Below are 27,327 nucleotides of genomic sequence, written 5' to 3' on the forward strand. Positions count from 1 at the left end.
GGCCCAGCCTACCTCAACGACAGACTCAACTTCCACACCCCCACCCGCAATCTTCGCTCCGTCAGCCTCGCCCTCGCCTCCATCCCCTGCATCCGCTGCACCACCCACGGAGGAAGATCCTTCTCTCACCTAGCCACCAAGACCTGGAGCTCCCTACCGCTCCACCTTCGCCAGAACCAAGACCTCTTTACATTCAGGAAGCGCCTCAAAACATGGCTCTACGACCAATAGCTCCCCCCCAGTGCCTTGAGACCCTAACGGGTGATTAGTGCGCTCTATAAATCCTTGATTGATAGATAGATAGATAGATAGATAGATAGATAGATAGATAGATAGATAGATAGATAGATAGATAGATAGATAGATAGACAGATAGATAGAAAGAAATGGCACAAAAATGTATTATATACTACTTGTTTTTTAGTGGTTCCATCTGTTTGAGTAACCTCTTTCTTGGATATTTAATTTCTTTGTGACTCACTGTGTCTTTTGGAATCCAGATTTTTGCCCTGGCTGGCTGCTGTTTTCTTGTGATCCTTCATCATATATATATATATATATATATATATATATATACACACAGAAGCTACTGGGAATAAACGAAATGGCTGAGGCCTTTTACTCCTGATGTCCCGGGGCCCATTCTACTATGGAGATCCTGCTTAACTGGGTTAAGCATCCTCTTCTGCACCTGACTCTCAGTTGGGTAGCGTAGCTCGAGCAGTCAAGGCTCCTTCAGGAGAAGCTCATATACAGATCAGTGCACACAACTCATAACTCAACATGAGAACAGTGTGAACAATAAATTAATGTCCAGGTAAATACTTATTTTTATATAAAAGGAAGTATTTTATTTCTAACTCTTAACTCTACTTATACAGAGGTAAACAACTTTCAAAAAGCAATAATACAATCCCCTGGAGGTCAGGCTCTAGTAGTTGTGAGACCACTCCCTGACCTCCCACTTCTAGAGCAATGAGTTTGGTGTTATTCCTCATTCACTGATGTCCACTAGGGGGCCGCACTTAAGACTTCTACTCTCGGACTCTGTTACCAAGTTCAGTCACTAGACTCTAGGGGTCTGCAGCACTAATGGCGGTATGCCACAAGGGCCACAAAGGCCAAGTTCTTTGGCAGTGCAGCACGGTCCTGTACTGGATCGTCAAAGATGGGCTGCACGCAATAACACTGGGCAGCACCTGCCAAAAGCCAGCTTGCTCCAGACTGTAAGTGTTGCTCATGCTCCAGTGGGCACGCAGTAAGAGCCAGATGTAGGAAGTTCTGATTTTGCGAATCGGAAATTGCGAGTCGGTGCGACTCGCAATTTCCGATTCGCAAAATCGGATGCAGAACGGTGTCTCAGTCACCATCTGCGATTTGCTATGGGGTCGCAAAGACCCACCTCATTAATATTAATGATTAACTATAACTTATAACAAGCTCCCGCTTGTTGGGAGTGGAGTTTTCATTTGTTTTCCTGCCCCCTGCAATGCAGGCAGGGAAACAGATGAAATATTGCTCTCGCTTGAAGGGAGCTGCACATTTAGCAGCTACCTGTGTGCGGGAGCAATGCCGTCTCCTGCAGGAGGCGGGGAGTCAACTGGAACCGCCCCGGGCCTTCAGGCTCCCCCCACGGTCTTCATCATTGCTTACAGGCTCTGGGGAGGTGGTGGGCCTCAGGGCCCAGGGGGTCCACGTGGTCCCCCTGCATCTGTGGAGGTGGTGGTGCATGGGGCATGGTAAGGGTGTCAGCGCAGCTCTACCCCTTGTGAAAACATAGCCCCTGGGAGGTGGTGGTCCCTGGGGAGGAGATGGTCTCTGGCCAGGGGTATCCATGCGGCCCCCTACTTATTTATTAATGTAGCCGGGGGAAGTGGTTCCTGGGGCATATTAAATCCCCAGAAGGGGGGTCCACACGGCCCTCCTCCTTTTTTTAAATAAAGCCCTGGGGAGTTGGTGGTCCCCGGGACTCAAAGAGCCATAGTAAGGGGTTCGAGCGCCCCCCCATAATATTAATCAATCCTGTGGAGGTGGTGGGCCTTGGGAGAGGGCTCTGTGTGCCCTCTACTTTTTTTATTATTTGCACATGGTCCCAGGACCTGGCACACCAGTGGGCTAGAAAAGCATGGGAGACACTGAAGCAGAGTCCAAAGTGGCTCCCAAAACTTTCTGGTTGAAGAGTTGGCAGCCAATCAGATCTCAGCATGAGATCTCCGGAATCCCGGAGCCTTTGCATCTCTATATATCTATATTTCTTTTCCCTTTAATATCTCTTAAACTACTGAACGGATTTACATCAAATTACAATTAGCACGCTTTGTGGACCAAAAGCTAGCTTTCTGCCAAATTTGGTGTAATTCCATCCAGCAGTCCGGGACGTAGTCATGTTCAAAATCCTTATGGTATGGGGAAAACATGTTTAGGGACACCCCCTTTTTCGCAGCCCCCACTTGACGAATCACCCTAAAACTTTGAAGACAGCAATTGAACTGACTGTTGTTTTCAAATTTTGTGAAGATTCATCAAACAATATAGATAGATAAATAGATAGATAGATAGATAGATAGATAGATAGATAGATAGATAGATAGATAGATAGATAGATAGATAGATAGATAGATAGATAGATAGATAGATAGATAGATAGATAGATAGATAGATAGATAGATAGATAGATAGATAGATAGATAGTGGCACTCGCCATTAGGTTGCCACTGTAGTTAGGATTGCTTTTCCATTGGACAAGAAGAAAATACTATATGCAGCTACTTAAAGCCATAAAAGTTCAAAAGCATCCATAAATATAAAATTCATAAAAACTTTACAATGCCACGGTTTGCCCAATATCTTAAAACCCAAGTAATACTATGCAAATGATATTCATTCAGCTTTTTCTTCACTCTGAGGGCTCCTGACAAAAAAGTCGTCACTCCATGACAAACCAGTACTTTTTGACTACTTTGTGCATGGAAATTTTCAGGGCGATACATCAAGTGGGGTCCAAGAAAAAAAGGGGGGCCCTAAACCACGAAATCCCCAAGCAAGAGGGCTACCACAAAAACTGCTGTGTAATTACACCAAGTTCGACAGACTTCTGGAACTTTGACTGCAGATTGTGCTTTCTATGATTTGGTATAAATCTGTTCAGTAGTTTTTGAGAATTTAAAGGTCAAACTTTAATTGTACATCCCCAGGCCAGCTCACATTCTATGTCCTGGGGAGCTCTGCCCTGGGACATACCAGTTTCCCTGCCTGCACCATCGCAAACAGGTAACATGTGCTTGCTCCTACTTGATGCAAGCATTTTTTAATCTCCCACCAAGCGGCAACAAGCACAAAGTCTGCTCCCAGTCAGTGGGGCTTTACAAATGCTCCAGCCGGCCTGGGGGCAGACTTTTATATGTTTCCCTGCCCCCACTGATGCAATGTTACTCCTGGCTGGAGGAAACAACATTATTAGCTGCTCCCAGGCAGAAGTAATTCTGGGTCCTCCTGCATGCCTGGATCAGCCTGGGGCCATGGGGGAGTCCCACGGCCCCCAACATTTGTATGGTGGGTGCCCTGGGAGGGCACCACAGCTCCCACCTTTTAGAAATTTGGGCTACAGGGGATGGGGTCTCTGGGGCCGATAATGGCTCAGGGATGGGGGAGGCATGCTGTCCCCTCCCGTTTATTATTTGTAATGGCTCTGTGGGATGGGGTCCCCAGGGCCTAACAAGGCTCATGAAGGGGGGCATGTGGCCCCCATGCATTTTAATTTTAGTAATGGCCCTGGGGGATGGGGTCCCAGGACCTAGTAAGGCTCAGGGAGTGGAGTCACACTGCCCTTTCCTCTTTCATTATAAAAAAGGACCTGGGAGATGGGATTCCCAGGGCCTAATAAGGCTTTTGGAGCAGGCCCCATGGCCCCACCTCTTTAACTTAAAATAAATTCTCTAAACATCCAATAAATTGTGATCTTCCATGAAATCTCATTTATGAGCAGCAGCGGTGTGGGAACTGGCTGGGATATGAGATCAGTCAATGGCTGTGTTCAGGGCAATATTAAAATCACCACCCAATAGAATGAGGGATGGGCCTATATCTGCACAATTTGCCCCCAAAGACAGTCAAAGAATTTGGGATCATCTGTGTTTGGGCTATAGCAATTTACTAGTATAATAGAGGATGAATTCAGTCTCCACTTATTTGAGTAGCGGCCTTCAGTATCATTCAGTGATCCCTGTGAAACACAGGGTACCCCTTTGCGAATGAGTGTAACAGTACCTCTTGCTTACGAGGAATATGTGGAGAATTGCCTGTAGGAGGCCCAGTGAGCAGCAAATGATGCATGCACCAGAACCTTCAATCAGGTGAGTTTCTTGTAATAGGGCTATGTGAATGTCATGGTGGTCCAAATTTACTAAAATAAGTCTGCGCTTTTGCTGGTTGCCAACACCTCTGACATTCCATATGAGGTATTTATATCCTGTTTGTGAGGAAGTTATCTGTGCATCAGTCCTATTGGTCATGTTAAGCCGTGTTATTAGGAACTGGATCAGTGCAGCGATTTGAGAAGTAGCAAAGTGCAGGACAAGAACAATGCAGTATCAGCATGACACAAGAGTGATCACAACATAAAATATCAAACAATCCCATTCCCCAATCCATCCATACAGCGGCACAAACCTGCCAGTAATACATATCCCTCCCATCGAACTAACAGAAAGCTGCCAATTTGGCAGAAATTATATCAGTGCTTTGGTGAGAAAACCACCAGTACGCAGCTTAGAATAAAGAGATAAAGGAAAACAAAAAGAGAATAGATAAAAAAGAGAATCAAGAAGAGAATAAAAGAGCAACAGGAGATAAAATTCCAAGAGTGTGCGAGAGCCCTAGACAGCAAGATAGGAAACAAAGAAAGTTATGCAAACTCAGGGGTAGATTTATGATAAGTGGTGCTGCACTTAGTGCAACGCCACTTTTCTTGAGCCCCTCTAACGCCACCATGTGTGCGATGTATTTAAAATATGGCGCGCCATGGCAGTAGTTAGAAGTACTGGCGTCATAATTGTTTACGCTAGTCTGGCGCTTTGCAGGATTAGTGTAAAAAATGTTGACACTAATCCTGCAAAGCACCCAGAGACCCATTGAAACTAATGGAAGCCTCCTTTTAACGCCTGCTGTGAGCAGGCGTAAAAAGTGCTGAAAACAATGGTGCAAGGAAAACTCTTAGATTTCCTTGCGCCATTTTTTGGACCCCCATAGCAGGGGAATGCCCCATTAGCACACATTATGCTTCTTTCTTTCTCAAAATCCACAAGAAGCTGAAGACATGGCTCTTTGACTAACCCTACACTGACTAGTGCCTAACCACCTGCTCAAACTTCTGTATACCCTTAATGGGTGATTAACGCGCTGCACAAATCCACATAACATAACATAAAGAAACAAATGATGGTTTACAAATGCCCATTGAATGTACTCTTTGCTCGAGAGCTGAATGAGAAATTGCATGGAATATTTACAGAGAAGAAACATTCCTTATCATTCAGACAAACCCAGTATTCTGGTTTCAAGTCAAAGGGCCTCATTACGAGTTTGGTGGTCAGGCTGCCAGACCACCATGTTGGTGGTCTTTCAGGCCCCCCTATCATGAGTCATACAGGCAGGACCACTGACCGCCAACCAAAAAAGGCAAACCGGTAGAGGCGCAGAGGCCTAGAAATAGGTGATCCCACCTCCAGCCCCAACAGCACTGCGACAAACCACTGACCGTATTACAAGCCCAAAGTCACAGTGGAGGGCACCCATAGAGGTCAGCCAATGGCGGTCCAAACCACTGCACATTGGATGTATTTGCAAACACCACAGCTGACACACTTTGCCACACTTGTCACACTTGCAAAGGGCACTATAAAGCACACCCCTCTACAGACCACAATCCTCTTCATTTTCACAGTAAGACCCAGCAAGTCAGAGCAATGTTTTCCCACACTGCCCAGATACTAGGCACAATTGTTTTTCACCATGCCATACAACATTCTGCATACACTTTTGTCCAGTCACACCTTTTTATGACTTGTTTGTCATCTTTTTTTTCTTCCATCAGGTCACATTCCAAAAATCCCCATTTTTCAGAAGATGATTTAAGAGTCATAGTGGATGAAATCATGAGAGTAGAGCCACAATTGTTTGGAGAAGAAGTCCAGCACACTCCTCTCAGTAGGAAAATGATAATGTGGGACAGGATAGTCGACAGAGTGAATGCTGTAGGCACTATCCTGGGCACAAAGGAGGACATCAGAAAAGGGTGGAATGACTTCAGGGGCAAGGTCCGCTCTCTGGGTCTCCAGGCACCAGCTGCAGGCCAAGAAGACTGGCGGTGGCCCTCTCAGTGCCCCATTACATCTCTTTCCCTGAGAGGAGAAGGTCTTGGCCATCCTGCATCCTGAGGACCTGACAGAATACCTGGGGGAGTGAAGTCTGGTAAGCCACAACAATACAAATGTCACAAAAATCATAGTCATGCATGCTCCACACACCAGCCCAGTGTTCACCAGTCCAAAGGCCCCTGAATGGCATCTCACATTTGAATGGTACTCACATGGGGAGGATAACATTTGAGTATAGTGTGTGTAGTACATGGAATTACATGACTACAAATCCCAGTGGGCAGTGTTCTACAACTTCAAACACCAGACCAGTGTTTCCTTCACCAAATACCCTTGTTTGAAACTCCCAATTGAAGTGTACCCACCTGAGAGGTTAACATTTGTAAAGTGTGTGTAAACTGTATCTGTAACTCCAAAAACCAGCACAGTGTTCGCTTGTCCACAAACTACTGTTTGTCAAATCCCAAATTAAGTTTACTCACCTGGAGGGCTAACATTTGTCAAGTGTTAGGGTGTAGTGAGAGTGACCGTACTGCAACTTCCAGGAGGCACTGTTTCTCTAACTCCAAACACCAGAACAGTGTTCTCTTCTCAAAACACCCCTGTGTCTTAACTCTCAATTGAAGTGTACTCACCTGGGAGGAAACCATTTGTATAGTGTGGTTAGTACATGAAGAAACATGACTGCAACTTTCAGGAGGCTCTCTTACTGTCACTACAACCACCAGTCCATTGTCCTCTTCGCCAAAGGCTAATTTTTAGGAACTCACACATGAAGTGTACTCACCTGCAGGATGACATTTATCAAGTGTATGAAGTAGAGGGAGTAAAATGACTGCTAAGACCAGGAGGCTCCGTCTCTCCAACTCCAAACACAAGCCCAGTGTTCACTTGTTCAAATACCTCTCAATTGAAGTATACTCACCTGGGAGGATAACGTGTATAGTGTGTGTAGTATAGACAGTGACATGACTGCAACTCCCAAGAGGGCCTGTTACTGTAACTCCAGTCATCAGCCCAGTGTGCACTTGCCCCAATGCATCTGTTAGTGAACTCTCAAATGAAATGTACCCACCTGGGAGATAACAATTGTCAAGCGTTGGGAAGTAGAGGGAGTGACCTGACTAAAAAGCCCAAAAGGCCCTGTTTCTCCAACTCCAATCACCAGCCCAGTGTTCACTTACCCCATACATCTGTTAGTGAACTCTCAAATGAAGTTTACTCACCTGGGGGGGACATTTGTCAGGTATCAGGGAGTAGTGAGAATGACCTAACTGCAACTCCCAGGAGGCACTGTTTCAGTGACTCCAAACACCAGAACAGTGGTCACTTGTCCAAAAACCCTTGTTTGCTAACTCTCAATTGAAGTTTACTCACCTGGGAGGGACCAAGATACAGATCATGCTCAACTCAGAGATGTGTCTTGCTACCTAGGTCCATCTTGACTTGCTGACCCAAGATGGAACCTTTGAGGACAGAAAGGACACATTACTCGGGTGTGCAAAACAAGGAGCCCTAAGGCCTCAAGATGCGTCACCGGAATGGGTTTGGCAGAAGACACATTCACAAAGCACTGACCACATGACTCCAGTCACATATACAACAAAGTCCTGGGTCTGCCTGCATACCAATCAACTAAGTCTCAAAATGGTCAACGCCACATCTTGCCTAGCCACTGTTTTGGCTTCAGTGGTGGCAAGATGTAATTCTAAGCCTATCCTTCCAAGTGCTAATGACCTGCACATTTCAGCAGCTGCTTGACTTAAATGGAATTGCCATGCTTCACAAATGGCTGGTCAATACAACCAATAGCATGGCTACCTGTCACAATAGCATAACCTGCAAAGCAACAATGTACAAGGTCTTTGCAAAATGTCATTGTAAACATTTGGAGGTAGATGTCACAATCCAACCAGTAACATTGTATGTTTCACATCAAAAGGTTGAGCTTCAACTGGTCACTCAGAGCCCACAGAAGAGACTGTCACTACTCCCCTAGATGAAGACCTCAGTGAAGAAGACACTCCTGGATGTCGGGACATGGAAGACAGTTCTGGCCCCTCTGGACAACCTGGTCAGACCCTAACAGTGACTCTCACTGTGGCCACATCAACACCTCCCAGCCCAGTTGCCTCAACATCACAAGCAGCCATTCGCCCCCCAACCTGTGTCCCTGAGACCGGGTCTACCATCTGGAGCCCCCCTAGTCCAGGATCCAGAGTTGCAGCACACCACCTCAGACAATGATGGTCCTGGAACCAGTTGGAGGGGGCACCTATGTGGCAAGGGCACAGGCTGGTGGCGGGAGGGTGTATGGAAGAGATGCTGTGGGCCAGCGTGGTGAGGCCACTGGGGATGCTCCTGACCAGGACACCATCAGCCACGTCTAGGGGGCCTATCAGGAGTCCAAAGGCGTGATGGGTCAGGTACTTGCAGAACTCTGGGAGATCAAGCAGCTGCAGAAGGACATCAATAGGGACATCCATAGGGATATGCGTGAACAGTGGGAGGCCCACAATACCAACATGGCCTCCCAAACAGGGGTGTTGAGGGACATTAACACTACATTGTTCAGGGACCGTCAACAACATTCTACCCCTTCCTTTGGCGCGTCTAAACCAGGCCCTTCATCGGTGCCCGCCACTGGAAGGGAGGACCTGTCAGGGCAAGAACTTGTCACATACACCCCTGCCTCTGAAGCAGCAGATCCCCTCCCAACTCCTGCAAGTGGGGACGTCCAACAAAGACTCCAGGAGGTGCGGATGGAAAGACATCCACTACTGCCAGCAAGTGACCTCTTCCTAAATGATCTCCTTTGTGTTCCACATATTTACTCTGTTGACTGTTCTTCATCCACCTTCCATTTCCAATTTGAGGAGTACACTGAACCTCAGACTTCCACTGGGGTGGCATCTACTCCAGTGATTTCATCCACCATGGTTGAACCCTTCACTTTTCTTTCCAACCTTGCCCCAATATTATTTCATGCACCAATTTTCAATAAATCCACCTATCACAAATTCATTGTCTGCTTGCCTCTGTTCCACATTTAGCTATGTAGAGATGTAAGACCATGTGAAGCAAATGAGGAAGATACAAGATACTAATACAAGGAAGAATATGTTACAGGTGCAGTGTCCTGCTAAGGATTACTACCAACACACATAAACACATTTCTACAAGTGTCTGGCCACACCAACCATTTAATTCCAGTGTACAGCGCAATGGCTGTTGAAATGTCTGGACTGTCATAGCCAACAATGGCTGTCTCATATTTTGTCAAGGGACACATATCAAGATATAGTCCCCCAGACCATGGAAGGAAGGGCCTTGCCAGACATTGTCCTGTAGAAAAGGCAAACAGAAAATTTAATGATGTCACTAGCTTGAGCCTTACAACATACCAAACTAAAGAAATCCAACATATCATAAACCAGGTACAGACAGAGGGAAGTACAACAGTCTCTGATCCCAGGTCCATCATAATCCAATGAGCATGCATCTCGTGGTATGACACAAACATATGTCAGTGTTGTGGCACAGGCAATGTGGCCTGCAATGATGAAACACATCTACAGGTAGATACAAGAAGGGTGTTTAGTCTATGTGAAGGGTGAATGCCTTGCTTGAACATGTTTCATGGCCATATGATCAGGCACATAATGTAGTCTCCTGTTAAGGAATGGGACATATGTGCAACAATGAGTCGCTCATTTCAGGATGGTAGCACCTGGCATTGTGCACACACAAACAGGACAGATGTGACTTACCAACCAACCAGGCCCTCTCCGGGTACTGTGGTGACATCAGCTGGTGTATAGTGCTGTTCCGCATTATGAAGGAATCATGGGCTGAACCCGAATACCAGGCACAGATCTGTAAAATATATAGATCCGCCAAACAAACAACTTGAACGTTGATGGAATGGAAGTTCTTTCTGTTGCGGTATACTTGTTCATGGGCATGCGGTGGAACCAAGCCAACATGTGTGCCATGTGTGGGATGCATGCAAAACCATAAAGGTCAGCCTTCACAGGGGTTCAATCCTGATTTCGGGGAAACTGGATGTAGCTATCCAGGTGTTTCAACATTTCTGAGAGAACATCCTTCAACATCAGACTGAACATAGGTTGGGACCTGCCAGCTGACAGGGCCACTGTATGTTGGAAGGACACTGTGGCTAGGAAGAGCAATACTGACATGACTTGTACAATGGGTGTATGCTGGATGGATAACTAATAGCTGGCATCAGATCTGACTCCAACTGGCAACATAAGTCCACTATTGTTTGCCTATTCAGACAATGCAGGACTATTATGTGACGTTCTTCTATGGTCAGAAATCTGGCAGAGAAAGGTAGACAGGTGGTTGTCGCATCCGTCTTCTCCCTGGGTACCTATGTACGACAAGACATGAGTACTATCATTAGTCATTACGCCCACAGCAACATACATGATGCATGTCAATGATATCGTGTGACAAGGCATTTTAGGAGGGACAGGCATGGCAATGAGGACATTTCACAGCTGTAAAGAACACAAGGGTCACATGTGACCCCCATGGTTTTTAACATGTATCTCGACCAAACTCAAAAATGTGCATCACAATTGCCCCTTGAAATGTGACTGGATATCCTGACTACAAAATAAAAGTCTGGTAGACTGTGCCCCTCTGTTAAATGTCATCTGTGCCCCGCAACATACTACAGTGGTGTTTGAGTAGTAGGACGTACATGTCAAGACAGAATAAGCATGTTTGTGAGCTCAAAACAGCATTATCGAAGGTGTGATTCAGTTTGTGAAACCCAATATCCCATTTCAGGCCTCTAAAATAGCGACTGCCTGAACTACTCCAGTGGACATTAGGAACCTCCTGTGACCGCCGGAGGAAGTCGTCATGTCGGTAGGCGGTTGCAACCGCAGTGAACATAGCCATAGGCTAACATTGTTGCCAGTGGTGGTCGTGGTCAACGGCTGTGTCCATTGGTGGTGATGACCGTGTACTTGTGGACATGGCATGACCCCAATGATCTGCAGATTCATTCACTTGACTCCTGACACTGTTGCCCCTCAAGACCTCCATGACCTGAACTGCTGTGTACCACCTCTGGGAACAATCATGCCATGTCCAGCAGGTGATAGGCCCCCAGCCTTCTCACCAGAGGAGCTGGAGAGGCTAGTAGATGGACAGCTCTATGATGCACCAGAGGAGCAGGTAAGTACCTCATGTGCACAGTGGTCTCTGTACTTCACCATCCTTTCCCTCCTCACAGGCTAGAATGTGGCCATGTGTGCCAGGCTGACTACTCATGTGCCTGTTGTCGCAGTCTGTGTGGCATCAATGGGGTGTACAATGTGCAGGTATTGGTGGTTAGTGCCATATGTAAAGTTCAGTCACATTGTGTTGTATGAGGTTTTTGGGTTCCTAGATACTCCTTGGTTTGGATGCACATACGTAGGTTAGGAGACATTACTGCCACCACTGACATGTCCTTCTTCATGACTGTTGTAAATGTCAGACAACATGTATGTGCATGATAGCATGAGCTGAGCATGCATGTTGTATGAGTCAGTTGAGAATAATGTGAGCAATGTGCATGGTGCCACTGAGATTTCTAAACACATCTGCCCTTGCTAAACTGTTGTTTGGAAGGCATCATGACTCAGTCTGTCCTTCAGGTTGCCACACACACCACATGCAAAATAGCTGTTGGTTACATGATGTACAGTCATACATGGAAGTGATAGGTGATAGGTGATAGTGAACATGTAGGTTCAGTCTGCTCAGCCTGTAGAGACCAGGGCCTGAGAAATGTATCTCCCAGTATGGGCTCTACTCTAGGCTGGGTTGGAGTCACTGCGGCTATGCAGTTGTGGCATTGTGGCCACTCCCAATACCCAAGCAGATCCTGTCATGTGGGCAATATGAGGGTCTGGTGTAAAATCCTGTGCAGAATGCCTCATTCCTTTGATTAGATAGGAATGGGTACAGAGGTAAGTCATTAGGCTAGTCCATATGTGCACTTAACATCATTGTCAATGTGTGTCTTTGACTTGTGACGAGTTCCTTACTGGTCCATCCATGCCTAAGGAGTTTACCCTTTAGAAGCCACAGTGGTGTGATGTATCTCATAGTGGCTCAGATCTCAGTCAGGTTGCTAGAGAATGCCGTACTTGATGTCAGTAAGGTTGCTTAGTCATTGTAGGGCCTCAGGATGGTAGTGGGTTAGACTGCAGATGGAGACATTTGTGTCTGTAGTCATGTCCCTGTACTTATTGTCTTGTGTTTGTCACACTTGGGGAGTATTGACAAATAGGAAAGTTGTAGCTTGAGGATACTGACATGTATGTCACTCAACCATTTGTGATGAGACTTGTGATCATGATCTCTTGATTTGTCTTATCCATCCATGCTGGTCAGTGGCCATCAAAAGAAGGGGTTGTGGACAGCCATCGCCAAGAAGGTTCGGAACTTGGGGGTCCACATACGGCGGGGGTCTCTAACTCACAATTTAAAAATGCATCTTTTGGTAAAGTTGGTTTTTAGATTGTCAATTTGAAACTGCCACTTTTAGAAAGTGGGCATTTTCTTGCTTAACCATTCTGCACCTCTGCCTGCTTGTGTATTCCACATCTGAGTCAGACTGACAGTTGGGGTGTTATGAATTCCCACTAGACAGTGACTGACACAATGGGAGCTGGGGTGTAGCCTACATAGCCTGATGAGTCTCCTGAGATAGAGTGGGGAGAGAGGAGCTGACACTTACACCTGGTACCCTGCCCATATGTGCAGGACGGGGAGAGAGGTATGTAAGAGGTCAATTTGGGAAAGGAAAAGCTTTTTAGGGACGTTGGGGTGGGAGGAGGGGGAGTAATGGGAGTGGAGGATGAGGGAGTGGTTGTTGGAGGTGTTTGTCTGCTGGATTTGGGTGCAGGTGCATGGGCTGTATGCGGATGTGAGATGGATGGCTGTTGGGTGTCTGAGTGCTTGCGTTTGTGTCATTTAGGAGGGGGGACAGACACGATGGGAGAGGACACAGAGGACGCATGCATGGATGTTGTGGAGGTGTCTGCCATTGAGGTGTGTGCTCTGCTTGGAGTGGTGATGCTGGTAGTGGATGTTGATGTAGTGCATGCAGGTGTGAATGTGGATGCAACTGGGAGGGAGGTGGAGGAGGAGGGGGGGAGACATTGGAGGTAGTGGATGTGGTTGTATCTGCAACTGTATGGTGTTTGCGTGAGTGCTTGTGGGGTGAAATGTGGTGCTTGTGTCTGCCTGTGCCACTCTTGGGTGTTGTCTTGTGTGCATGCTCGTCTGTATGTGTGCCTGGGATGGGTTGGGGTTGAGGAGAATGGGACTGGGAAATGGTAGTTGGAGGGGGGCGGTAGAAACAGGGACAATGGCTGCCATCAGAGAGGAGGCCAGTGCCTGAATCGATCTCTGTTGGGCCACCAATCCACCGTGAATGCCTTCCAGGAATGCACTGCATTGCTGCATCTGGGATACCAGGCCCTGGATAGCATTCACAATGGTTGATTGCCCTACAGAGATGGATCTCAGAAGTTCAATAGCCTCCTCACTCAGGGCAGCAGGGCTCACTGGGGCAGGGCCTGGGGTGCCTGGGGCGAAGGAGATGCCCACCCTCCTGGGTGAGCGGGCACAGGCAACTCGATGAGGGGCTACTGGGAGGGCGGTGCTGGTACGGGGGTGGCGGCTGTATCTGCAACTGGGGTGGTCACGGAGGTGTCCACCACAACCAGGGAGCTCCCATCAAGGAGGTATCAGAGTCTATGTTGTCCCCTCCAGTCTCCACCGTGGTGCTCCCCTCGCCCTCCGTCCCACTGGTTCCCTCGGTGTCAGTGGATTCTGCCTCAAGGGTCCTGTGGGATGGAGCACCCTCTGTTGCCAGTGCCTCTGCTCCTCCGCCAGATGATGCTAATGCACATAAGGACAGGATGACAAAACAAAAAAGGGGGGGAGAGAGACAAAGGATGCACTGGGTCAATGACTGCAACAACACCACCGTTGGCGTACACAGCACCCTCACACACAGGGAACAGGCCTACGCAATATGCATTGCACTACCACTCAAATGGCTATTCACCAAGGCATGAGGAGGAGCACACACGGCCAAATGCATCACGCGTGGGTCCCACGCAGCCCTGCCTAGAAGTGAATACTAACAAGCTAGGTTACCTGTATTTGCCATGTAACCATTACCCTTCAGAGGAACTACGCTGCTATGTCTGGCCTGGCCTTAGGGGCACCCACTAACACACAACCACAACCCCACCAGCCATAAGTTGTAATTATACCCACTGTACTTGCCCCCTTGTGGCTTCTGTGATTTCCTCAAGCACCCATCCAGCTCCGGGTAGGCCACCGCCAGTATGCGGGCCATATGGGGGTCAGAATCCGACGGGCACCCCTTCCTCATTCGAGGACCATCCCCAGCTTGTCCTTCGTGGTCTTCCGTGCCCAGCGTCTCAGGTCCTCCCACCATTTGCGACAGTGGGTGCTCCGTCTGCCATAGACCCCTAGGGTCCGCACGTCCTTGGTGATGGCACACCATAATCCCTTCATTTGATGGGCGCTGACCTTCAGAGGTAATAGATACAGGAGAACTCCATTAAACGAACAGTCCAGCCTGTCACACACATGGCCCACCATACCCAATCCCATCACCACTGCAACACATATAGGCCTGCTCACAACATGTACACCGCCAAGAGAAAATCCCCCCACCCCCTACCTACCCTTACATGATGCCTTCACACACATCTCCATGCAGTCATGCCACATGCATCGTGCCCACGGTGTACTCACCTGTTGGTCTGGAATGCCATACAGCAGTCCGTACTGGAGTAGGATCCCATCCACCAGTCACTCCAACTCCTCAGAAGTGAAGGCTGGGGCCCTTTCCCCAGTCACACCAGCCACAGTAGGTTCCAGACATAGGTCACAGCAGCACATGCAGTGTAGGTGTTCTCCTGTGGAAGGCCATGAAACAAGTGATGATTCAGACAGAAAATGGCGGTTATGTCCGCGGTGGTGTATACCGTCACCTCCGGCCTACATCCCCATTGGCCACTGTACCCCATAGGGTCCAATATTATCCAATGAGGAACTGCACGCCGGTTCACGACCGCCTACCACCATGGCGCACAACGTCGACGGAATTACCTCACTTCCATCTGTCCCTACACACAGGACGGGCGGTCTTCATTTCAGAGGGGGGACAGGCCTATAGATCATTTCTGCATCACAGGATAAATAGCACATACTTTTAAATTCCATTGTCCCAAAACATGATTGCACGATGTGACTGCTGTTGTGGTAGAGTTGTTCAAATTGTGACAGCCTACTCACTCTTGTGTCCCTTAGATGCCTACTGCTGCGGATGAATAGGAGATGGAGATAAACCCCATGTACAGACCCCTGGTGGACTTAGCTACACTGGAGGACAGGCACATTATACTCACCTATAGACTGGACAGGACCACAATCACAGAGCTGTGTGCCCAATTGGAGCCTGACCTTATATCAGTTATCCTTCATCCCACTGGGATCCCCCCTCTTCTGCAGGTTCTATCAGTGCTCCATTTCCTGGCAACTGTTTCTTTCCAAGTGACAGGGGGCTTGGCAGCAGGAATGTCACAGCCAATGTTCTCAATCGTGCTGGCAAGAGTCTTGTCCGCCATGGTAAAACACATATGCAGCTACATTGCTTTCCCCCAGGTGGAAGATTTGGCCACTGTGTAGACCGGATTTTATGCAATGGGACATATCCCCAATATTACTGGGGCGATTGATGGGACACATATTGCATTTGTCCCCTCCCCCCCAGCAGAATGAACAGGTGTACAGGAATCGTAAGAGTTTCCAATCCATGAATGTGCAGATGGTGTGCCTGGCGGACCAATACATCTCCCACGTCAATGCTAAATATCCAGGGTCGGTGCATGATGCCTTTGTCCTGAGGAATAGCAGCATAACAAATGTGACGGCCCAACTTCAGAGGCACAGGGTGTGCCTTATAGGTGAGCCTTGGTCCCTACACAGTGTATGTTGGTGTATGGCTATACTGTTGCCAAATAGGATAGTGTGTTGCTAAATGTTGTCCCTCAATACTTGCAGGTGACTCTGGCTACCCAAACCTCTTGTGGCTCCTGACTCCTGTGAGGGATGCCTGGACAAGGGCTGAAGAACGTTATAATGAGGCACATGGGCGAACCAGAAGGATAATTTAGAGAACCTTCAGCCACCTCAAGGCCAGGTTCAGGTGCCTCCATCTGACAGGTGGATCCCTGTGCTACTCAGCCGAGAAGGTCTGCCAGAGAGTAGTGGCATGCTGCATGTTGCACAACCTGGTCCTCAGACGCCATGTACCTTTTCTGCAGGAGGAGGAGACTGGCGATGCCCCTGTGGCAGCAGTGGACCCTGAGGACAGTGAGGATGAGAAGGCAGAAGATGAGGATGTGGACAACAGAACATTAGTGATCCGTCAGTACTTCCAATGACACACAGGTGAGACAGTGAAACTCCACATTTCAATGGTGTATTCTGTGTGGCATTGGCATGCTAGTATTACCCACTTGTTTCCTCTACTTACTGCCACCTACGGATTGTCATTTTACAGATGTTGGTGATATAACAAAAATGTTCTGATGTGATCACAACAGCCAGCAACAGGTCATTCATTCTATGCTCTCACTATGTACAGTTCATTTGCAATGCATATAGCTGTTTCAATTAATACAAATTTGCAATACATGAAATACTAGTAGTCAAAGTTTATGGAATGGGGTGATGATGGAGGAAAGTACAGGGTATTTTTTCAGTCTGTTTGTAGCACAGGTGCAGTGTCCAAGGGGGACATAGGAAGGGGAGCAATGGCAGTTCAAGGTGGACAAGGTGACTGAGTGGGAAACAAGGGGGACAATCAGGAGAGTCTCATTTCCTGGCGGTGGTCTTGGCAAGTGTCTCTGGCTTCTGTCTGGGTCGCAGGGAACATTTGCGGGGTAGTTCACCTTCTGCAGGGTGAGGGATGCTGGTGGCCTGTGGGTCCTGTGGCGGGGCCTCCTGGCCACTAGCGGCAGCGAAAGTGGAGAGCTGTTCAGTTGACTGGCTAGTGGTACGGGCCCGCTGGTGTGCTGCTGCCTCCCTCATGATGTTGGCCATGTCTGCCAACACCCCTGTGATGGAGATCAGGGTGTTGTTAATGGCCTGCGAGTCCTCCCTGATACCCTGATACTGTCCTTCCTGCAGCCGCCTGTTCTCCTGCACGTTGTCAAGGATCTGGCCCATCGTGTCCTGGGAATGTTGGTAGGCTCCCAGGATCTCGGAGAGTGCTTCCTGGGGAGTCAGTTCCCCGGGCCTGTCCTGCCCTGGCGCACAGCAGTCCTCCCAGTGTCCCCGTTGGCCTGTGCTTCCGTCCCCTGAACGGTGTGCCCACTGCCACTGACCCCAGGTCCCTGATTGTCTTGTGGGCGAGGTGTGGACTGGGGTCCCTGTACAGGTGGGCACAGTGCTGATTGACGTGTCCTGGGGACAGAGGTGTGGGTACGCTGGGTGGGTGCTGTGGTGTTGGTTCCTGATTGGGGAGGCTCTGTGGTGGTCTGTGAGTGGGCTTGGGTGACCGACTGTCCAGTGGTCACAGATGAGCCAGGTAGGTCCTCCAGATCCTGAAGTCCAGAGTTACTGTCATCACTGGGGGCCTCTTCTGTTGGGGGACTGGACAGTGGTGGCACCTCCTCTCCACTGACATTGGCGGGGGACCCTGTGGGGATGTAAATGATGTATTATGCTTCAAGTATATGACATTTGTACTTCCCTAGCTTCCCCTCTATGGTTGGTGTTACCCTGCCAGCTTTTGCTTGTGTATGGTGATGTATTGTGTGAATGTTAGTTCTCCATGCTGTGCATGCTTTAGTGAGTGGGGTCCATGCAGGGCTGGGAGGGGTGTCCATGCATTGGTATAGCATGCAGGGCTTGGCATTGTGGTTAGTCATATGTGTAGGTGCAGTGTGTAGGATGGTGTGGAGTGATGGGAGTGAGGGTGGAGCGGTGTGATGGCAAGCAGGGGTGGGGTGAGATAATTAGTAAATGTTGACTTACCAGTGTCCAGTCCTCCAGCTACTCCAGTGAGTGCCCCAGGATGCAGTATTGCCAGTACTTGCTCCTCCCATGCTGTGAGCTGTGGGGTAGGAAGTAGGGGTCCACCGCCAGTCCTCTTTATGGCGAGCTGGTGTCTTGCTGCAATGGAACGTACCATCCCCTTTAGGTCGTTCCACCTCTTCCTGATGTCGTCCCTTGTTCTTGGGTGCTGTCCCATGGCATTGACCCTGTCCACGATTCTCCACCATAGCTCCATCTTCCTTGCTATAGATATCTGCTGTACCTGTGCTCCAGAGAGCTGTGACTCTACCCTGACAACTTGCTCCACCATGACCCTTAACTCCTCCTCCTCAGTGAAACGTGGGTGCCTTTATGCTGCCATGGGAGTTATGTGATGTGTGTTGGTGAGGGTGTGTTGGGTGATGTGGTGGGGTGTGTGGTGTGGTGTGCGTGAGGGGTGTATGGGTGTAAGTGGTATGTGTGTCGAGTTGTCTCTGTGCTCTTCTTCTCAGTCTCCTGGCGGCAATTGTTGTTTGTAAAGGGTTGTGGGTACTGTGGGTGTGTGTTTTATAGTGGTGTGGGTGTGTGGGTGTGGTGTGTTTATGAGTGTCAGGTGTGTGTTTTTCGTATTGGCCAATGTAATGTTGTTTTTTATGTGGGTGTCCATTCTGAGGGCAGCAGTATGTACCCCCAATGGTTTACCGCTGTTGAATGCCCACCGTGGTGATTCGTGGGCCATAATGTGATGGGCGTTGTTTTGTTGGCGTAACGGTATGGGTTTTGGGACCAACACTTTTGCACTGACCTTTGGGCTGGTGGATTTGTGTATGTGGCTCAATTCTGTCGGATTGGTGGCAGTAAGTTGGTGGCCGTCAGCATGGTGGTAAGCGGGATTTACAGCCATTGCCATAATGAGGGCCATAATGTTGTTCCTGATTATTTTGTGTTGTTTGCCTACAGTTGTGTGTGTTTCAGCCTGCTTACTGATTCATTTGCGGTTCTTTGCAGTATCTGACTTTGTGGGCAGTGCTATTGTCCCCCAAGAGAAGGGAATATGTTGCCTGTATGGACATGTGGGTGTAAACGCAATGGTGGTATCATGGCATTGTGTACTGTTTGGTATGGTAAGTATTTCATCTTCTGTTGTCCAATGTGAGCATGTATGGTGTTAGACTTGTCCCCCTGATATGGATTATATATTCATTGGATGTGTGTCAGCTTGAGTTTTGTTTGTGTGGACATGGAGTGTGTTCAGTTGTGCCACCTCTGTTGACATTTGACTGTGCATGTGTGCATTTAGCTTTGTGTTCCTTGCAGCTAGTTCCTGTAGAGGTATGTCCCATGCAGTTGGAGTTCTATGTGCTTTTTGACTTGCACTTCCACATTGTGCAGCTAGGCATCTCATTTGGGTCTAGTATTTTTTTTCCCTGAGACAAATGTAGGGCCAGTTCCTGGCCCTGTGCAAATGTTGTTTAATGGGTGTGTGCAAAGTGATATGTGTCCAAGTGCGTCTCCTTCCCTGAGTGTTCCAGATGCCCCCATCCCTATTTTTGCATGGTGATCTTTTGTATATTTGTCTCTCTGTCTATTGTGTGTGCCAATGTCCTTTCATTGTGCTGTGATGTGTGTGTCCATTGGAGGGCTGTTTCATGGGAATGGTGTCCATACATAGGTGTGTTTGATGAGATGACAGTCCATGGACTGTGAGAAATGTGTGTGTGTGAGTTGTATTTGTATATGTGATGTTGGTGTGTTGTTGGTGTTGCGTGAGATAATGTTGTGTAGCCTTCACTATCTCTGTGCCTGAGATGAGTGGAAGTGTTTCTTTGTGTAGTATTGCAGTGCAGTGTGAGTGACCTGCCCTAAGGGGTCGTATTGTGACTGTGAATGTGTCCATCTTTAAAAATGATTCTGATTGTGTACACAATGAGAGTGTAATTGATGCTTGGTGCCCGTAGCGTGACCCTCATATGATGTGGACGACGGCGCAACGGTCTATTGTTGATCGTAATGACGCAGGTAGATATGTGTACTTACAGTCAGTTGCTTCTATGGCGATGTTGATTTTGTGCTCCATCGATGACCAACAACAGTGTGTGCTGGGCTCCATGATGGCACCGGATGGGTGAGGCTGACTGCGGGTGAGCATCTCCCTTTATGCTCTCCGTTTCTGCCTGCTGAGAAGTGGTGGTTTGGACCGCCATGGTCACATTGGGGGTGTGGAACTTCATAACGCTTCCAGCAGCAACACAGGCTCCTCCGGCTTGTCTGTGGTGCCTCATGACTGTGACAGTCTGTGCTGCGTGGTGGTGCCAGCGGAACCGCAGTGGTCTTTGCTCCATAGGCCCACATGACTCGTAATCTGGCGGTCCGACCGCCAACCCTATGGTGGTAGGACTGCTGCCGCCATGGCCATTAACCGACCGCCAAACTCATAATAAGGCCCTAATTTATCTTAGACAACCTTCTCGTTGACAATATAATCAGGGTGGAAATAGACAAAAAGGAAAATCTTTCAAATTCGTGCTGACAATAAAAGCAGATCTTCTCCTGTGAGGAAGTCTCAGAGGTCCTGACTATGCCAGAAATGACCTAGACTGGCCAGTTGGAGGAGGGTTTATTCACTTCCTGGAAGCCTGGAAACAATCCACTTCAGACTCATGGGTCCTTCAGATAGTGTAGAAAATTTACAAAACAGAATTTCTCTCCATTACACTGAGCAGAGGAATCCTTCATATGCACATTCTATCTTGCAAAGTAAAGCTAAAGTCACTATCCAACCATTGATCAGCAAGAATGCTATTACTGAAGGTTCCCGAAGTTGAAAAGATTGGGTGAAGAGGTAAAAGAGATCTTCAACATTTAGCAGGTGTCATTCAGCAGTCTAAACCTTCTCCCACTTTGACACCTTACTGTAGACATTGGAATTTCCAGAAATGTTGTTTAGGAAAACAGAGCTCCTCAATTTATTGTGAGATTGGAATGTGTAGGAAATTCGCTCTGGATATAATATCTCAAAGTGAGAGATAGTATGCACAGAGTCCAAGGGTTCCCCTTAGAGGTTGATAGTGGCAAAATTAGATAATACTAATGCTCTATTTGTGGTAGTGTGGTTGAGCAGTAGGCTTATCAGAGAGTAGTGTTAAGCATTTGTTGTACACACACAGACAGTACATGAGGAACACACACTCAAAGACTTAACTCCAGGCCAATAGTTTTTATAGAGCAAAATATATTTTCTTAATTTATTTTAGAACCACAAGATTCAATATTTGAGGTAAGTACATGAAATGCAAGGTACTTCACACAGGTAAGTATAGAACGTTGATTTAAAACAGTAGTACACACAGTTTTGGTTAAAATGGCAAAAATCAACAGTTCCTGGGGGAGGTAAGTTTGGTTAGGTTTCTCAGGTAAGTAAAGCACTTATACAGTCTGTCTCTTGGGCATAGGCAGCCCACCGTTGGGGGTTCAAGGCAACCCCAAAGCCACAGCACCAGCAACACAGGGCCGGTCAGGTGCAGAGGTCAAAAGAGGGCCCAAAACACATAGGTGCCTATGAAGAACAGGGGTGCTCCGGTCATAGTCTGCTTACAGGTAAGTACCTGCATCCTCGGGTAGCAGACCAGGGGGGGGTTTGTAGAGCACTGGGGGGGGGGGCACACAAGCCCACAAAACACACCCTCAGTGGCACAGGGGCGGCCGGGTGCAGTGGACAAAGTAGGTGTTGGGTTTCCTATTGAAAGCAATGGAGGGACCCAGGGGGTCCCTTAGGTGATGCAGCAGGGCACAGGGGGGCTTCTCGGGCCAGCCACCGACTGGGCTAGGATGAGGGCCGCCTGCTGGTCACTCCTGCACTGATAGGTGGTTCCTCTCGGTCCTGGGGGCTGCGGGTACAGTGCTTGGTCCAGGTGTCAGGTTCCTTTGTTACCAGGCAGTCGCGGTCAGGGGAAGCCTCTGGATACTCTCTGCAGGCGTCACTGTAGGGGTGCAGGGGGGTCGTCTCAGGGTGTCCACATCGTTGGAGTCATCTGGGAGTCCTCTCTGCGGTGTTGGTTTCTTCAAACTCGAGCTGGGGGCATCGGGTGCAGAGTGTGAAGACTCACGCTTCTGGCGGGAAGTGGAGTCTCTTTAAAAGTTGCTTTAAAGTTGCAAAGTTGTTGCAGTTTCTGAACAGTGCCGCTGTTTTGGGGAGTTTCTCGGTCCTTTAGCTGCAGGGCAGTCCTCTGAGTCCTCAGAGGTTGCTGCTCCAGTCGGATGCGTCGTTGTGCAGGTTCTTTGAGTCTGGAGACTGGCTGGTAGGGCTGGGGCCAAGTCAGTTGGTGTCTCCGTCATCTTTGCGGGCTTTCAGGTCAGCAGTCCTTCTTCTTTCTTCAGGTTACAGGAATCTGATTTCCAGGGTTCATGGTCGCCCCTAAATACTAAATTTAGGGGTGTGTTTAGGTCTGGGGGAACAGTAACCAATGGCTGCTGTCTTTGAGGGTGGCTACACCCTCTTTGTGCCTCCTCCCTGAGTGGAGGGGGGAACATCCCTATTCCTATTGGGGGAATCCTCCAAACTCAAGATGGAGAATTTCTAAAGGCAGGGGTCCCCTCAGCTCAGGGCACCCTAGGGGCTGTCATGACTGGTAGGTGACTCCTCCTTGTTTTTCTCATTATCTCCTCCAGACTTGGAGCAAAAAGTGGGGGCTGTGTCTGGAGGGGCGGGCATCTCCACTAGCTGGGATGTCCTGGGGTGCTGTAACAACAGGCAGAAACCTTTGAGGCTCACCACCAGGTGTTACAGTTCCTGCAGGCGGAGGTGAGAAGCACCTCCACCCAGTACAGGCTTTGTTCCTGGCCACAGAGTGACAAAGGCACTCATCCCATATGGGCAGAAACTCATCTGGTTGTCGCAGGCTGGCAGAAACTGGTCAGCCTAGCACTAGGAGTTGAAATGGTATTCAGGGGTCATCTCTAAGATGCCCTCTGGGTGTATTTTGCAATAAATTCCACACTGCTATCAGTGTGCATTTATTGTGCTGAGACGTTTGATACCAAACTTTCCAGATTTCAGTGTAGCCATTATGGAACTGTGGAGTTCGTAATTGACAGACTCCCAGACCATATACTTTTTCTGGCTACCTTGCACTTATAATGTCTAAGGTTTTGCTTAGACACTGTAGGGGCATAGTGCTCATGCAACTATGCACTCACCTGTGATATAGTGCACCCTGCCTTAGGGCTGTAAGGCCTGCTAGAAGGGTGACTTACCTATGCCGCAGGCAGTTGGTTAAGAGCATGGCACTCTGAGGGGAGTGCCATGTTGACTTAGTCATTTTCTCCCCACAGCACACCCAAGCTGAGAGGCAGTGTGCATGTGTTCGGTGAGGGGTCCCAAGGGTGGCACAATAAATGCTGTAGCCCTTAAGAGACCTTCCCTGGCCGCAGGGCCCTTGGTGCCAGGGGTACCATTTACAAGGGACTTATCTGTGTGCCAGGGCTGTTTCAATTGTGGGAACAAAGGTACAGTTTAGGGAAAGAACACTGGTGCTGGGGCCTGGTTGGCAGGGTCCCAGCACAATTTCAATCATAACTGGCATCAACAAAAGGCAAAACGTTAGGGGGTAACCATGCCAAGGAAGGCATTTCCTTACAGAATGTTTTTGTGTTTGTATTTGATGGCAACAACAAAGGCCTATTGGTTCCAATATTAAGAGCTCAGTGGCCAGCAAATGAGGGCCTTTAGGGAACCTTGGGAAGGTTTTACAGATAATTGAGATTTTGGAGTTAGACTTAATTGGGGTTTCTCCATCTCTAGTCCTATTTTTCGCTCCTTATTTCCTCCTTGGGATCTGCCTTTGTTTCTGAAATCTTTACAAGAGTTTCCTTTCAAACCATTAGCCGTGGTAGAGTGTAAGTGGCTTACTTCGAAAGTGGTGTTTCTTGTGAGAAGTACTTCAGAGAGAAGAATAGGAGATTTGGGTGCCTTATTGTGTCGATCTCTAGGGTTAAGGATTTTGAAAGCTGGAATTGTGCTAAAGAATTGTTTCATAGAGAAGAGGAGTGTTTTCTTTCCTCTTTTTTTCCTAACTGCTCTTCCTAGGAAGAAAACTTGCTTCACTCATTGGATGTGAGGAGAGTTATGTTAGTGCATTTAGAACACACCAACAGCCCTGCCAAGTAATATGCATTGGGTGTTAAAATACCTCATATTAGTGCTGGTGTCTGCATCAGTACACTAAAATGCATCATTCATGCATTTTAGTGTCCTGGATCCACCCCACGAGTTATGCCATATGAGTAGCTTTTTTAATAATCATTATATTAATTCATGGAATTTCTTGTGTTATCATAACTAGGCCTGACATTTTGCAGTTACAACAGTAATGAAAAAGCTGAATCATTGCTTTCCCTTTAACCTGAATTTTTACATTAGGTCATCTCACATGTTTAGTAAAGAGTTCTATTGTATTACGTGGAAGTCTGTTCCATTTGACTTTGGGACTGGTACATCGAGAGCTAGAGATTTTAACATGGCTCAATCATTTTGGTCTTTTGTGAATCATTGGAACTGTTGTGAGCCATGGGAAGATTTTGGTAAGTATCAACTAATGTACAGAATTTGCTAGTTATTGCTGGTGCCACACGGAAGGAGAGATGACTTCATACCTATCCTGAAAGAATCTGGAGATGTTGCATACCTTTTGGGCATTCTAAATGTTCATTGGATATTGTTCTTTTATGAAAAATGGTCCTACTCAGTGGACCAATCAAGTTGCATTGGACGTTTCTAGTTAAGCCAAGACTTTTGCAATTTTAGTCAGTCTTCATTTGGTATTTATTCTGTTTCTAAGTAATCCTCACCCTAAGTTCCTTCTTGTCTTACTAAATTGTCCCTTTGAATATAATTGTTAACTTGTCCCATACATGTTCCTGAGGTGCAGGTCATGTTCTGCATTTTCCCCTGATGATGTTCTTCATGAATTCTGCTTAATGTGACATGTTCTGCTGACAAACCTGAACTGTATGCTGATCCTGGCAGAAGTATAGCAATTGCAATGTTATTTGTCCCGTTGCCTTATTTTAATTAATTTAGCATGCTACCGCCTGTATATCTTGATTTTTAGTTAGTTTAATCTAACCTGAGATAGATGACTTTTCCAAATTATATTTGTCTTCTTTTTGCTTTTGCCCACATGTGTTAGCCCGTTCCCACACATTTTTGTGTTAATTTGCAGTAGAAATAGGAATAACCATCCTCATAAACAACTTGATGTATTGCTCAGTGAAATTGGATATTGACTGATGTCACCATCCAGTGATTTGAAGTTCTGTTGCACAAATTACATCATTGCTTGTGTGCAGAATTCATCTAGAATGTTTAATGGTATTAATAATTAGTAGATTAAACTTGTTTCGCAAATTTGGCCATTCTATGTTTTTTATTTACTTATATAACTTAGTCTTACGCAATATTCATGTGACTTTGGCTTTGTGGTTATACTAAAACTTTGAAACCTTTCATTGATTGAAGTTTCATTTCCATGGCCAAATTGGTTATGGTGTTTAAATTTGTTGCTGTATTGATTGAGATTGGAATGATTGTATATGATTAACCACACTCTTCACTGGGTCCCAAGATCCCATTGACCTCGGTTCTTCCTGGAGGAGAAAACGTGCTCTCAAATCTCTTCATCTTGTTTACCTATTAGTTATTCACTTCACCCCTCATCAAATCTCCAGTTAAGTGCTACACAAGGCAGGGAATCACTTTCATTCAGCTGGAGCTATGTGGCGGTTGATGAAATATTAAAGTGGTGGGACGAAAGCACCTGCTCTAAGTTTCACTGAGGCGTTCATGTGTCCTTTCTGAGAAAAGTTTGAAAAACCGATGGCAAAGGGGCGTATTTTAGCCAATTTGTATTGACACAATTCATGCTGACACAACTTGACATTTTAATTGGATAAAACGACTATATAGATAAAAAATGTGGTCATAGCATTAAAATGCCGTATTTGCTATTTATTTAGTGTGGAAAGTCTAGGTTTTACTGCGGGTCACAGGCAAATGAGTAAATGTGTGTATTTTACATCCTTTATCATTTTTTTAAAAAAGGTTATCTCATGCAGCTGACAATTCAGTGTCAGTGTGCGTGACTCACACGCACATTTATTTACTCTACAAGCGGGTGCTTCTGCAAAGCAATATTCGAATGGAAGGGTGCATCACTCCTGTAGTTTGCAAGAACAGGAGGCGGGGTGCAGGGTTCCATTCTTTAAATGACCTTCTGTGGTGCTGTTCATATATCCACAGCAGAAAATGAGATGCCAAGTCAGAGGAACTGAGACTGTAATAGGTTTATTACAGCTTTTATCCATAGGAAAGAAACTCCATCCACAAAGACAGTGCCCAAGCTCCTGCCCCCACAGCTGCTATCTCCAGAATGGAATGACAAGTCAAACCATTCCACAGACACATCAAATGAAGGTGGGGTGAAGCAGGAACGTACCAATACAAACATAATAGAAACATGACCATAATATAGACAAAAGATGCACAAAACAAAGTAAAATATACCACACTACCCCCCTTTGAAATAAATAAAACATACAGTATTGTCAACATTGAAAATAAACAAAGATTACATTTTAACAACACTATTCAAATTCCAAATACGCCCATCATCAACCTTAAATACTTTAATAACTTTGAAGATTTTACTATATGTGAATGACCACTGCAGATTCTCCCAGGCAATTTTATTTTAACAGAGTCTGCAACTACAACTTCTTTAACAGATTTACAAACGTCATAAGTACTTTTCCTGTTTCTTGTACAAGTTTCTCCCTGGCC

The sequence above is a fragment of the Pleurodeles waltl genome, chromosome 2_2 (assembly GCF_031143425.1).
Source record: "Pleurodeles waltl isolate 20211129_DDA chromosome 2_2, aPleWal1.hap1.20221129, whole genome shotgun sequence".
NCBI classification, from domain to species: Eukaryota; Metazoa; Chordata; class Amphibia; order Caudata; family Salamandridae; genus Pleurodeles; species Pleurodeles waltl.